This window comes from Papilio xuthus, unplaced genomic scaffold, assembly GCF_000836235.2.
Source record: "Papilio xuthus unplaced genomic scaffold, Pxut_1.1 DF825783.1, whole genome shotgun sequence".
Classification (NCBI taxonomy): Eukaryota; Metazoa; Arthropoda; class Insecta; order Lepidoptera; family Papilionidae; genus Papilio; species Papilio xuthus.
In genome coordinates this window covers 3,643,631-3,659,066 of record NW_013532866.1, presented here as the reverse complement: position 1 = coordinate 3,659,066, position 15,436 = coordinate 3,643,631, and positions in this window count along the sequence as shown.

Below are 15,436 nucleotides of genomic sequence, written 5' to 3'. Positions count from 1 at the left end.
ACTCCGTCAGCCTGGAATAAAAAAAACATAATTTATAGCCTATGTGTTCTTCCAGACTATGACATTTATGCCAATTTCTGCGAGATCCGTTGAGCCGTTCCGGAGATACCTTCAAACAAACAAACATCCATCCATCCATCAAAACATTCGCATTTATAATATTAGTAAGATTCGTGTAATAATTCAAAAAGCCTGTCAACCCTATTTGCTATGAGTTTTTGTCCTTGCGTCCGTCTGTGAGTTTGTCGGTCGCCATGTAATTTCGTCTGATTGAGGTCAACAACGGTATTCTTAATTTCGGTACTCAAATCATCTTACTTTTCCTTTTAATACATATTAACTGCCTAAATAATAAGTTTCAAGATTCTATATTTAAAAATGACGACACTTCTATAAAAATTTCAAACCCCCTTTTAAACACCTTACAACCCCTATTTCGCGTTTAAAAGTAGCCTATGTCCTTCCCCAGGCTCTAGACTACCTATGTACCAAATTTCATTTAAATCGGTTCAGTAGTTTTTACGTGAAGGACAGACAGACGGAGTTATCTTCGCATTTATAATATTACTAAGAATTTATGCTATAATATTTGTATAGTTGGAAAAAAACTCTCAAATCTAGCGCAAAAAAGTACATAAGAAATAACTATTTCCTTTTTCTGAACTGACCTATAGCATTTTCTTACCTTTAATCGAGTTTAACCTATACCCCAAATCATTAATAATGTTGACATACTATTATGACTCTTGTCATTCATAACTCAAGAGCTTTTATTCTTTGACAAATGGTTCATTGACATATAAAGCATTTGTCGTAAACAAAAATGGCAAATGATTTTTTTCACATTCTTTTGTTTACGCGACTTCCTTCAGCCGGGATTTTAAAAAACAATTAGTAGCCTATATGTTATTCTAGACTATGTTCTACATCTATGCTAAATTTCAGCGAGATCCATGCAGTCGTTCTGGAGATACTTTCTAACAAACATCCATCCAACTAAACATTCGCGTTTATAACGGGCTTTTTTCTAATATGTTGTATGTAATAAGACTTCGCCGTACATGTTTTTTCATAGTTTGCTAAAATAACTTAAGCAACTGAATCATACGTGACTCATTTTTCCTCATAATTCCCAAAGATGAAAAAGCAACACTAAATTTACTAAGGACGGATGCATTTCTTGGCCTATTCGTGTTACTCTAAATTTTATCCATACTAAAGAAGTCACGGGCTACCACTAGCATATTTAAACGGAAACAGACCAAATACAGTTAAGTAAACGTCACGTCTTAAAAAAGATTACCGTGTTCGTATAATATTTTGCATAAGCTTACCCTTACTAATTTTAAAAGTCGCGTATTACCTAGTCATGTAGTGACATAAAGGTACGATACAATTTGGTCGGTTTACACACGATGCGGACGTATGATTCCATCAAATCACTCATTTGGTCACGGCCTGTAACTGTAAATTTGGGGTCCAAAAACACAAGAGATAGCGGCAAAAAATTATCTTACTAATTTTTAGATGAATCGATGTTTGTTTTTTTGGTATCTCCAGAACGACTGAACGGATCTCGATGAAATTTAGCATACCTATAGAACATAGTCTGGAAGAACACATAGGCTACTAAATATGTTTGTTTTTAATTCAACGCAGACGGAGTCGCGGCAACGACTGTATATATATATAATTAAAAATCAGAAAAATGCTCAATATGACATTAGTTATGGTTGGATTTACTTAGGCCCAAGCTAAACATTGAATAATCGTCTAAAAAACAATATAGCATATGTTGCAAAGATAATACTTTATTCAGTTTGAATACAGAGGTATAAGTTATTGGCTGTCATAAATAAATAAAAAAGTTTGACTAAACCGAACCAAAAAATGTACTAGAACCGGTGTACTATTCGAATCACGTATTATTTTTTAACTATTTAAAACATTAATCTAGATTGCACTGGAACCGTATTCAAAACTTGGGTCGTTTTTCTCATCGCTTATTACTTGTACCACAGAATCAACTTACGCTAAGCAACGTTCTATTGCAAAAAATAGTCGAGTTTGTTGGAAGTGCACCGTGGTGTTAAATTGTGAAGACCTATTAACAATTCTTACTTTGTTTTTTCTATTAATTAGAATTATATAGTTGAATGAGTTACGTGTTATTACGTACGAATTATTCATATGGTATTTAGACGATTAATCGAGTGAATCGATTTGAATTTCTAATATTCATGTAGACGGTATATCATACTTCTTACTATCTACTTGCGTTTGCCTACCTTAATCGCTTGAGGAGAGGATGCACTGAAAGAAAACATTTCCATGCATCCTCTCATCCGGAAAGTCCACTTCCACTTCCCATTCTTTCCTTATAAGAAAAAGGGTGGGAAGGGAAAGATGACTAAATTAGGCCTCCGGGACGCACACTCATCAGACGAAACGCGGAATTGCTTCCACTTGACGCCTGTCATCTGTGTGGTCGTGGTATTTCACCGGGCGAGCCAGGACAATTTGTGCGAAGATGTTAAAGCGGGCTCTACCACTGTTAAAATAAAATGTCTATGCAATGGATTTCTGGGGTAAACAGCAGACCGTATCTAACCCTGGCAGGTGGTAGACGTGAAACAAAAACAAAACGCGAGCCGACAGTTAAACCGAGCGGAAAATTGATGAAGCCATACCTTGCAAAGGGAGTTTTAAACATTCCTTATACCAACCTTAAGTAACAAAGTATTATATAATAACTATCAATTGTAACTACAACTAACTGTCCACGATTCCGTGTAGGATTAAAAAAAAAACCTTAATTAGTATCCTATGTGTTCTTCCAGACTATGTTTTACATCTATGTCAAATTTTATTAAAATCCATGCTGGAGATATCATTTAATAAACATCCATTTTAACAACCAAACATTCGCACTTATAATATTTTCATCAATTTATTTATATATAAAATATATATCTTCTTAAATATAGTCTGAAAGAACACATAGGCTACACCAATTAAGTTTTTTTATATATCCATGCGGACGGAATCGCGGGCGACAGTTAGTATGTATATAAAAATCAATTGCTGTTCGTTAGTCTCGTTAAAATTCGGGAACGGCTGAACGGATTTATCTTATCTTGGTCTTAACATATTCGTGGAGGTCTAGGGAAGAATAAAAAGAAAATATCGAATAATTGCCGGAAACTAATTAAGTTATTTTCAATCCGCGCGGACGGAATCGCGGGCGACAGCTAGTTATCCATAAAAAAGGCGCAGACATCTTTAAATACAATGGTTACAGCAGTATTTTTGCTGTAATTCTGTCTACCCTGATTGCGTTAAGGCGTAAACATATAGTGTGAAAGGAAACATCTGAAAGCGGAAGGCAATTCGCGACACGCACTTGACCGGTTTTTATGAATTGCTTCCATCCTGTTGTTTTAACGCTTTTTCTCGTTTATGATTCGCCGGCCGTGTGGGAGGTCTTTAAAGTTCAATACTGTTATACTGTTTCCACTATCGAAACATATACAAAAACATATTTCCGTCCCTTTCATTGTCTTTGAAAAGACAGAGATAGTAATAAAGTGTTATTGCAGTGAAGCCTACAGTGTAGAAAACATAATGTTTGAATTGAATAGACTCCGAAACTACTGAACCGATTTGAAAAATTATTTCACTGTTTGGTAGCTACACTATCTCCAAGATATATAGCCTTTATATATTATTAGATTTTTTAATCCCGTAATAAGTAAGCCTTGTAAGAATATAGTGACTCTATTTGTAGGTTGCAACCTTCTATTATATTAACTCTTCAATATCTTAAACACGATGTTACTAGGTAGCAGTTTGTTAGTTATTTTTCAACCCTTTTACCTATCGCACCGGAAAGATGCTAGTGAAGTGCGTACAACAAAATCGATAGAAATATCGACTTATGGTAGTACCTGCGATAAAAAATAATTGTTACAAAAAATTGAAAATACTGGGTTTCTATCCAAGATATGTTTTTTAATTAAATTTGAATATGAATTTTCTGTGTTAATTTCAAATATTTTTTGCATAATATATGTGTTTTATTACAATCTCAATGTTAGAGAATATAATATATTTGTTTTGAGAGTTTTTTTTAATTAATAAAATAATTGAATAACCTACGCTATTAAGTTCCGTACTACAAGCGTCCTGGTTTCGATTACACGAACTCCTAAAGCCTTACAAAGTCAAAGAACTAAGCGTTTCATTTCTAAACCACTCGCGACCTAATTTTCTTGCCACGTACACTTAAATTACTGTTTCATTCGCTTTCAAATGAACTGTTTTTAAAAAGATGAATTTAAGCGAAAGCTTATTTTGGTCAGAGTTAATAACGAATGTTACAAGACGACGGACGACGTGTTTTTTTTTGGTAATTAGTTTTATATGCATTTATTTATCTCACGTTTGTTGGAACGTATATTTTTTTCTTTATTTATAATGGAATCATGCTAGAAGCTGGCCTAATTTTTTCGTTTTTTATACCATATTACAAGTGTTTTAGTATAAAGAGTTTTAAAACGTATTTAATTCTTAAAAAAAACAATAAACAATCACTCATAATTAGTCAAGTTAGGTTAAATTTCAGAATAGAACAGATGATAAGGACTAACAATAATTTTACCTTCATCTAACTTAAGGAAAACATCGATTATCGATAAATCCCATGTACATCACTAGTACATGGGTCATTGTATGTAGGCCAACGTCCCCAGAGGGGAACGGGCGCGGGGTAATGACGCCCAACGCAGCGGAATCAAAGAGTTATTGCGCTGAAAATTTATTATTTTATTATCACAATTTACGGGAATAATCTATTTTTTATAATCCTCCATCCAGATTTATATTATAAATGTTAATACTATTTTATGTACGATCCAATTTTGAGGATTGTAAAAGTTAAAAATTAAAAAACGAGCGCGAAAAATCTTCCGAATAGCGCCATCTAGTAGCAGTATTTACAAACTTAATGTTTTATAGTGAAGCTAACTGTCGCCCGCGAATCCGTTCGTGTGGAATTTCAAAAAGATTAATAAGTAGCTTAAGTGTTTGTCCAGACTATTTTCTACATCTCTGCCAAATTTCATCAAGATTCGTTGACTCGTTCTGGGGATATCTTCTAACAAACATCCATCCATCTAAACATTCGCATTTATAATATTAGTAAGATTAAGATAAAAAAACGCATATTGAAAATCCAATACGTGAATGCCCTGATACAAGGAATTAATGACCTAGGAATAGCTAAATCTTACACATAGGTTATTCACACTTATATTGAAAGCTTAACAGATATTCAGTCTGGCTTATGTTAGGTCTAGTCTAGACTATGTGTTTATTTTTATAGTCTAGATTTGTTGTTAGTGTTCAAAATTTATTGAAAACTCGCTGCTTGTTTAAGATACCGAAGAATCTTAATTAAGTTTGTTTTTAAGATCTAGTCTAGACGATCTTTTACGAAGTTTATTTCTTAAAAAAATAAAGCTCATTTTAATGAAAGCAAACTACTTTTGCATGTTTACATCATAAACATAACGAAATAACAAAAATATTTTCTTATGATTTGAACTAAATCTGCCCTAAGGGTTGACCTTAAGTTTAGAGAATCTGTGTTTTATGTATTTTACTTTTGGAACTGTGATGATTAATTTTTAAAATATTTCTTTTCAGGTAATTATATTGAAATGCTGTTATAATTTCCCAATATAATGTAATCATGTAAGTATTTATAACTTATAATAAGAATGTTACGAACACACATAAAGTGTTACTCTGATTTTTTATAGATATTTCAAAATAATCTATCAGCGCCATCTTTTGGCGCTTGTGTAAACTAATAAAAAAGATCGTTATACGTTTAAAATGATAATGGAACAGTAAAATTTCCATTGTATTTTATTTGATTTTTTATTTTATATGGCTTTTAAAGTTGCTGGTATTAATGTCACAACAAATTTTATCTTGTCAGTATTCATTAGTATGAAATTACTAAGGGCCAAGTTTTAGTGAGAGATTTAATTCCTTGAAAGCTGAGTCGTAGATTAAAAGTTAGTTGTGTTGTTTTGCTTTTAATTTCGGGAATAATATTTTAAGATAAATCGACTATAAAAAGTAAACAGTAGGAACATAGAAAGATTTTTTGTTAGGATAATAGGAGTTTGAGCATGTAAGTTGGTATTTTCGTTTCATTGTGGCATAAAAGCATAGATTTCATAGAGTTAGGTGTTATTCCATAGATTATTATTTATATATAAACTAACCGAGAAAAATATTACTTTTCTGTGTTAAAAACAGTGGTAGAGTCCGCTTTAACATCTTCGCACGAACTGGCCCGCGCCCGTTCCAATACCACGACCACACAGAAGACACGCGTCAATTGTAAGCTATTCCGCGTATAGTCTGATGAGTGTCCGTACCGGAGGCCTAATTTAAATCCTCTTTTCGTCCCTATCCTTATTTCTTATAATGAATGGATGGGAAGTGGAAGTGAACTTTCCGGATGAGAGGATGCATGGAAAGAGAAAATATTCTCTTTCTATAAAATTCTCCTTCGTCGATTAAAGGTAGGCAACGATCAGCAATTGCGTATGTCTATGGGCAACAGTAGCTTTGCTATTTTAGTGAATTTAGGTGGCCGCTCGTTTTCCAACTTATGATAAAAAATAAACCTTCCAGTATCAGATAGTTAAATAACTATGTTCTAAAAGTAGTAAAACTTACGTTAGCCTTATCACTGTTACTTTATCTTATTAAAATTAAACGCACCTTTTCTTAATAATTCCGTAGGAAAGCATTTTTATTGCTACAATGGTTCCGTAATAATAGAAAAATATATATTTTTTTTTCGTAGGAGAAGGGGGCAAACGAGCAACGAATCGCCTAAAATTATTTGATCCGACGCCCGATATCCGCAACGCCAGAGGAACGTTGCGTTGCCGGCCTTTAAGGAAAGTGTACGCTCTTTTCTTGAAGGTTCTTTAGTCGTAACTGTTTGGAAATACCGCTGAGGACAGGGTATTCCATTCCATTAGTATAGTTATTAAGAACTAGCTATGCCCGCGACTTCGTCTGTCTTTGGGTAGCATTTTAATGATTTAGGTTACTTAATTTACTAACACTTATAGTACATAACGATAAAACATATTAAACTCACAAAACATTCACCTCACATAATATTAACTTACAAGACAGACAGAATTACTTTCGCTATTTATAATATTAGTAACGATGTATGTATACGTTGATGTACGAGAAAGGTTAAAAGAGTTTGTTTAAGCATTTCCTGCACCCTGGGCGAGATTTTTGGGCGCCCCCTTATTTAGAAGTCGTGGAAATCTCCCAAAGATAGTGTTAGTTTTAGGGGTCACCGCAATCGCTTATATATCCGACTCTGATGCCTGCAGCCCACCCTTGGTGATTGTCCAACGTTGCACAACCTTAACGCCGTTACTAGCTGTGAGACAACGGTCTACCATTCTAAAAGTTAGGTAAAAGGTACCCTAAAAATGCCGATCAATGACCTTACTTGACTCCCACCTGAGTTCAAATACCAAGGCTGTAATCACAGAGACCGTCTTATCATTGCCCTGGTTACCAGATATTACCATTCTCCAAATACACGCCATTTTGAACCTTATGACTTAAACAATAAGGTTACGAGGATTTCTTTTAAAGCCTCTGGACATTATGAAAACAAATGATATTTATTATGGTTTTTAAAAACAATTATATGCGTGGGAATTAAGTGTAATTTAAGTACTAACATTAATATATAATTTTGGTTTAATTTGTGCCTGTTACGAGTAATAAATTCAAAGGATTTTCGACTTTACGTCTATGGAAATAAAGACTATAAATAGTTTTCAGTAGACATATGTGCTACGTTATTATAAATCTAGTGACAGTCATTTCCTTGATGAGATTCATCTCAATAAAACTACGTGTCATATCGTGTAAACATGGTCATAGATTGGATCGGATTGTAGATGCGACAGTCGTTTGTTCGTCTCCGAGATAAGCGTATACACTGGTTTATAAGCTAGTACAAAGGAGAGACAGTACGTTATGGAAAAAAAAAATAGCTTTTGGAACTTAAGATGTTTTTAAGGCGTGTATTTTATTAATTTTCTAGTATATTTCTTGTTAGTTTAAGCAATATTTTACCTTTTACTATGAATATGTCAAAAAACATTCATAGTTTCATAAAATAGTACTGGATTTAACGAAGTGCAGCGTTAAATAAAGATTTACCAAACGATTTCGCTGAATTGTTTCAGCTTTTGTTTATATTTGTTGACCGATTTAATTGTAACTCGGATAAATATAGACGCTTATTTATATGGCCTATTTAAATTACCATACAAAGCTTACTTTAATCCAATGCATTTTTTTTATAAAACATACTCCAATTACTTTTATATTACGGCTTCTCAGATGTCGTCACTAATTAGTTACAAAACTAGATTCAAAGTATAAGTTCTCCTCGGTACTTAATCTTTGATACTCAAAACGTAACACAGTATAAACAAACATAGAACTATCCCTTTCAGCGCGATATATCGCTCTCTCTTGTTACGATTTTCCTACAAAACGCCAGTTGCGAGAAAACGTTGCGCGTGCGCACACGTATTGGAAAAAACAAATTAATGTGAATCTAATTAATGTATTGTTTTGTTTCGGTGTCAATGTGTTTATGGTGATGCTATTGTGTTTTAATGGAATAAATATGTGTTCTAAATATTAATTTTTAATAACCGATGGGTATGTTTAATTGTTTGAAGATATTTTTGAAATATCAAAAGCTTTTATACGATATGTTTATAATTATATCGTGGATATAAGGAAATATATGCTATTATATAACTAAATATTTGTACAGAAAAATTATACGAATTTATTTTATAATTTCCTTTTATTAAATAAAAAAAAAATCAATGAAAATGCTTGAAATTTCTGTCAGACGAGATATTGACAATCCTGGTTACAATTATTACTAATATTAGGATATTCTTTAAATTATAGACACTACTAGTTGTCGCCCGCGACTCCGACCGCCCGAAGTTAATAGATAGTAACAATTCTCAGACCTACTGAACAGGCATATAAAATAACATAAAAATCGGTCAAGTCATTTCGGAAGAGAATATTAATTAATATTGTGACAAGAGCGAGCATATCACCATCTTAAAAGCCGGTAATGCATCTGCGGTTCCTCAGCAGGATTAGACAAAGTGCATTCGCTCCGAGGCGATTCCATAACGAACTCAATGTATAGAACTGACAATAACTATCGGCACGTGTTTGTCGCGCTTCAGTTCCATACATTTTTGAAGTTCGCTGTGGAATCGCTTGGAAGCGAATGCACTTTGTCTTACCCTGCTGGTATTGTAGATGTCCATGGGCGTCGATGAATACCTTGGTGTTCCCACTGTTCGTTTGCTTCCCTCTTATAAAAATAAGGCAAGACATAAAAGCACAAAGTTAAATAATTTATTCTTTATAAAAAGATGTGCTGTCCATAAAAGGTGCAAAGGGCAAGAGCAATGTGTTTGCATTCTCTGACCATTCTTAGAAGTCTATTAACTGGTCGTATAAACATCGTCTCATGTGACGCGTCTACAAGAGATGCTTCTACGAGTATATACATACTCTATGTATGTATTATATATCTATACTATTCTCTTTACGATTATTTGCGAGTCAAAATTTTTACTATCCTCGAAAAATTAATCTAATTTACGAGAAAGACGATGATTTTGTAATTTTGCATCCAAATTTAAATTAAGATTTATCTATCTTCTTATAAATAAAATTCTCGTGTCACAATTTTCGTTCCCATACTCCTCCGAAACGGCTTGACCGATTCTCATGAAATTTTGTGAGCACATTAAGTAGGTCTGAGAATCGGCCAACATCTATTTTTCATCCCCCTAAATGTTAAAGGTAGTTGCTCTCCTAAATTTTTATTTTTTAGACAAAAACGCGGACGGAGTCGCGGGCGACAGCTAGTTTAGCTATATAAAAGACGTTTTCATATTAAATAATCAGCGACAATTAGTATGTTATAAATGTTATTGCTATTTTTTGGATGGATGGATGTTTGTAGGTATATTCAGTATGGCTGTAAGCATCTCGCAGTGACATAGATGTAGAACATAGTGTGGAAGAACACATAGACTAATTAGTTTTTTTTAAAATTCTCGGACAACAGCTCGTATTCAAATATATATAATAACTATTTTCTAACAATATGAATGATGCGATATCTTCGTTACTATAGTATTATTGCCTCATAATGATCTATTCTTGCAGTTAAGTTTATAAACATAGTTTTTTTTTACTATTGTTTATCTCGTAATACGTATAAACAACGCATCTAAAGGTATTTAAGTAAATACGTAAACAATTATTCTAATTTAAAATCCATAGCCCGAGTCGAATAACTCAATGTAGCTTGTACAATTAACTTATCGTGGGTTTCTGACGACAGAATCTCTGTATAAAATATATCAACTCTGTCATTATCTCTGAGAAAACAGAGATAATAATAATATTCACAGAAGACAGGCGTGAGGTGGAAGCAATTCCGCGTTTCGTCTGATGAGTGTGCGTCCCGGAGGCCTAATTTAGTCCTCTTTCCCTACCCACCCTTTTTCTTATAAGGAATGGATGGGAAGTGGAAGTAGACTTTCCGGATGAGAGGATCCATGGAAATGTATATATATATATATATATATTTTCTTTCTCCGCATCCTCTTCTCCGTCTATTAAAGGTATGCACCGTATATGCATTTGCGTGTGTCTATGGACAACGGTGACTTCGCTATTTCAGCGATTTTAGGTGGCCGCTCGCTCGTTTCTCACCTTATGATATAAAAAAAAATTGAACCGAGGTTTTGGTCTTAGAAACCGATAATTTGACCAACATATTTCAGCCGGTGGACATAAGTTAAACTAAATTATGATAGCACACTAACGCCCTCTTCTCAGTGTCAAAACAGTACAACAAGATCCTTGTCGTACTGTTATTGTCGAGAGTTGTTTTTTTTAATTGTTATTCTCTTTTATTGTTGGTTTTACACGTTTTCTTGCAGAAATATAAGCGATAGCAGCGCCTTTTACTGGTCCAGATAAGTTTGCACTATGTATACATACTGATTTACTTTTAAAAAAAAACAAATCTTTTTATTTGAAAATTCGCGCCTTATTTTAAGAATAAAAAAGTGTTCCATTTTTAAATGCTTTATCGATTGGCTGTATGTAGCAATGCCATTGCTTTTTCCTTTCAAATGTTGCACGATAAAAAACAGTGTTCCAAGCTGCAATGGCAGCAGAACCATCCCCTGATTGCCACAGGAGTACATTCTGACCCAATTATAAGTTTTTAACCTTTTCCCCTCTGCGTTTTTTAATTAACCACAGGAAAGTTATAGACAATGCTTAAGTTTAAAACATATTTTAACACTGCAACATTTTAATTAAAAATTAAAAAACAAGTTTTACAAAAAATACGCTACGAAATTTATTTAAAAAAAAAAATAATCAAATTTATTTTTTTGCTCTGTTTTTTCAAAGAGAATGAAAGAGATGAAAATATAAATAAAAATGTACATAAAAGTAGATCTTCCGTCAAATAAATCTTTTAACAAAAATGGTAGTTTATTGAATTATATAGGGTTGTGACACTGTGTATTAAATTTATCGATATTTAAAAATATTTTATATAACATAAAAAACGTTTCGTATCTCCGGTTACCAAAGCAACCTTTGTCTTCACGCTCTGTTGGTCACGATGTTGTTGAGTACCGTTAGTTTGGTTCACAGGGAAAAAGTGGCAGTAACATTTACTAGAACCTTAATCAATGTTTGATTTATAAAGAAAAAAATCAAACTATCTTTGATATCTCACTTATCTTACTAATGTTATAAATGTTTGGATGGATGAATGTTTGTTTGAAGGTGTCTGGAACGGCTGAACGGATTTTAATGAAATTAGGCAAACATGTAGAATGTAGTCTGTAAGAAAACACATAGGCTACCTATTTTTTTAATTCCGCGCTGACGGAAAATTCGCGGGCGACAGCTAGTAAATATAGCTGGATGGTTTTTTTTTGTTAACGCGGGAAAAAGCGTTTATGCACTTCGCCGTCGGTTTCGTGTTGTACTCCCGGCCTGGGATCAAGGCCGGACTATCCACTAAAACCCGCGGTGTTCTCCTTCGCCCGACCGGACCGTGGCATCTATGTTAGTTTATCCACGGGGCTCGACTCGTGTAGGCAGGGGTCAGATGTTTGGATGGATGGATGGATGGATATTTGTTACAATGTATATCCAGAACGGCTTCATGGATCTCGCTGATTATATTTCAAACGTAACAATAAAAATTCAGCATAACAATTTTACGGTGTTTTTATACTGCCGAAAGTCTACGCTGTAACATAACCCGTGTTTTGATGACTATAACCCATAACGTGTTATGCTACGTTAATTTTATACGGGTATAACTTTATGTCTGTGGCTCAGGGGTCAAGCACTTGACTTGAAATCTGCAAGTCCTGGGTTCGAATCCCGCCATGTACCAATGTGTTTTTCGATTTCCAGTTTACATATGTATATGTACAAGTCAACCAACCCGCACTGTGCCCGCGAGGTTGACTATGGCCTAGTCACACGTGACTTTAGATAAGCTCCGAGTGAGGACGTAAAGTGAGCTGATGATGTAACTTTATGGTTTGAAAGAAAACACACAAACTAGCTGTCGCCCGCGATACCTTCTGCTCGGAATGAAAAAAACACTTAAATCGTAGCCAATGTTCTTTTCCAAACTATGTTCTACATCTATGCCAAATTAAATGGAGATTCGTTGTGCGAACAAAAATCCATCAATACTTGCAAATATTCGTGTTTATAATATTAATAAGCTCGGGTGCTGAAAGCAACATAAACATCCTAAGTAAAATCTTACATGCATTAATTATTGACCTTTATCTACATATTAACTGTTTGTTTGTCCGTATCAAAACATCAATAAATTGCGTCCTAAATTCAATATTCGGTCAAACTACGGACAGTGATGGGAAAACAAGGATAAATATCGATAAATTTATAGTATCGATATCGATATGTTAAAATTTGTTTGGTCAAATGATAAAAATGCTATGAATACTTCCAAGTATTTTTAAGGCTTTTGGCCGCAATTATTTCAATACAGATATAAAGTGAAATCTCTATTCATCATCAGAAAAAGTCATTATCATCATCATCATCATCAGCTCACTATACGTCCTCACCGTGGGGCTCGGAGTCTACCCTAAGGTTAGGGTGATTAGGCCATAGTCAACCACGCTGGCTAAGTGTTGGTTGACTTCACACATATCTTTGAATTTCTTCTCAGATATGTGCAGGTTGCATCACGATGTTTTCCTTCACCGTAAGAACGTCGGATAAATTTACATATGTAAATCGTAAATCGAAAAAGGTACATGGCGGGGTTCGAACCCAGGACCTGCAGATTGCAAGTCAAGTACATGACATTAAAAAGTAGGACCTTTTAAATATATCGAGATGGCTTCCAAAAAAAAAAACAAGAAAATAATTATTAAATTATCGATATTAAGCACATCATTATTGGCAAGTAATTAGGATGTTATGTTCACAGAACTTCGGTTAGCGAAGGGAGGTGATAAGGGCACGTTCGTAAACAACCTGTGTTTCCCTATACATACATAGTATACGTGTGTCTGTCTGTATTGATTTATTGACGATACATATTTAGTACTGACGAGACATAAAAGATTTTAATTGGCTCCTTATTTTATTTTCGTTGCATTTATCTCCCGATGTATGAATCTTCAGTTGTTGCAGGTCCTGACTTTGAATCCCGCCATGTATCAATGTTTTTCGATTTCGATTCGATCGAATTTCGATTAACATAAATACAATTATTCGATGTTCTTACGTTGAAGGAAATAATCGTGATGCACATATCTAAGAAGAGATACAAACATAGTCAACTCGCACTGGGTTAGCGTGGTTGACTATGGCCTAGTTACTAACTTAGGGTAGACTCCGAATCCCTCAGTGGGGACGTATAGTGAACTGATGATGAATTTGACGTCAATATATCTCTTTTCATCATAAACCAACCTTAAATAGCAATTTAATACTATCAGCAAACTGTTTAGCATAACCTAATAAAATCCTTTTTTTTTTAATATTATAAATGCGAAAGTAACTCTGTCTGTCTGACTGTTTGTCTTTTCACTCAAAAACGACTGAACCGATTTAAATGAAATTTTGTATACAGATAGTCTAGAGCCTGGGAAAGAACATAGGCTACTTTTTAACGCGGAAAAAGGGTTGTAAGGGGTTAAAGAGGGGGGTGAAAATTTGTATGGAAGTATCGTTAATTTTACAGCTTGTTAAAAATTTAAATACATATAATTGAATACAGTAGAACTAGGAATATCAGAAGAATAAAACTCGGTCGGTAACCGTGTCACTGAGTCAGATTTTAATCTTTTTAAATCATCTCTCGAATTGAATGAAAAAAAATTGTAATTAAAAAGAAAGCTCAGGTCGTGGCGCTCAATATCATTACGGAGAAGTGGAACGGCCCTCTATGAAATTAAATGGGAGTGCCGTTTGTCGCAGGAAATTCCCACGACGTTTTAAAATATATTGTTAAAAAAATTAATTTAATATAGAGTTAATTATGACTAAATTTATCAAGGATAGCGTATTTTATAGCGTAGTCTAGCCTTAATATATCATACTATAATAATATATTATTTAAATGCGAATGTTTAGATGGATGGTTGTTTGAAGGTATTTTCGGAATATTAACGGGTCTTGATCAAATTTGGCATAGATGTAGAACATATTCTAGAAGAACACATAGGCTACTAATTATGTTTTCTTTAATTCCGGGAAAACGGAGTCGCGGGATACAACTAGTTTATAATATATATTCCATCTATGAAAATCGTATAAAATTTTTATTTGATTGATTAACAATTGTATTTTTAAACTCTAGAAGCATTGTCAGGGTCGATGTTACGCCTCTGTTTGCGGTTTGTTACCACAAAATCGATCCGTCCGTATGTATGTCTGATTATATATAATTATTCACAATGTATCCGTAACGTAATGCGGTCAAGGTTTTTGTTTTCTTTATTGACATGACAAGACAATTGGTATTTTATTAAGGTTATTTAAGGTTACTGCTCATTTAACGACCAGGCAGAGTTGATCGGGCCACTCCTGGATGCGTCGCTGGGGTGGTGATTGACACATAAGTGATGACCTTTATCTACTTTGGATGCTTTTGTTTACTACATAACACTTGTAATTACTATAAATAAAGCCATTAAATACATTATTAGACTAAACTTCCTAGTTT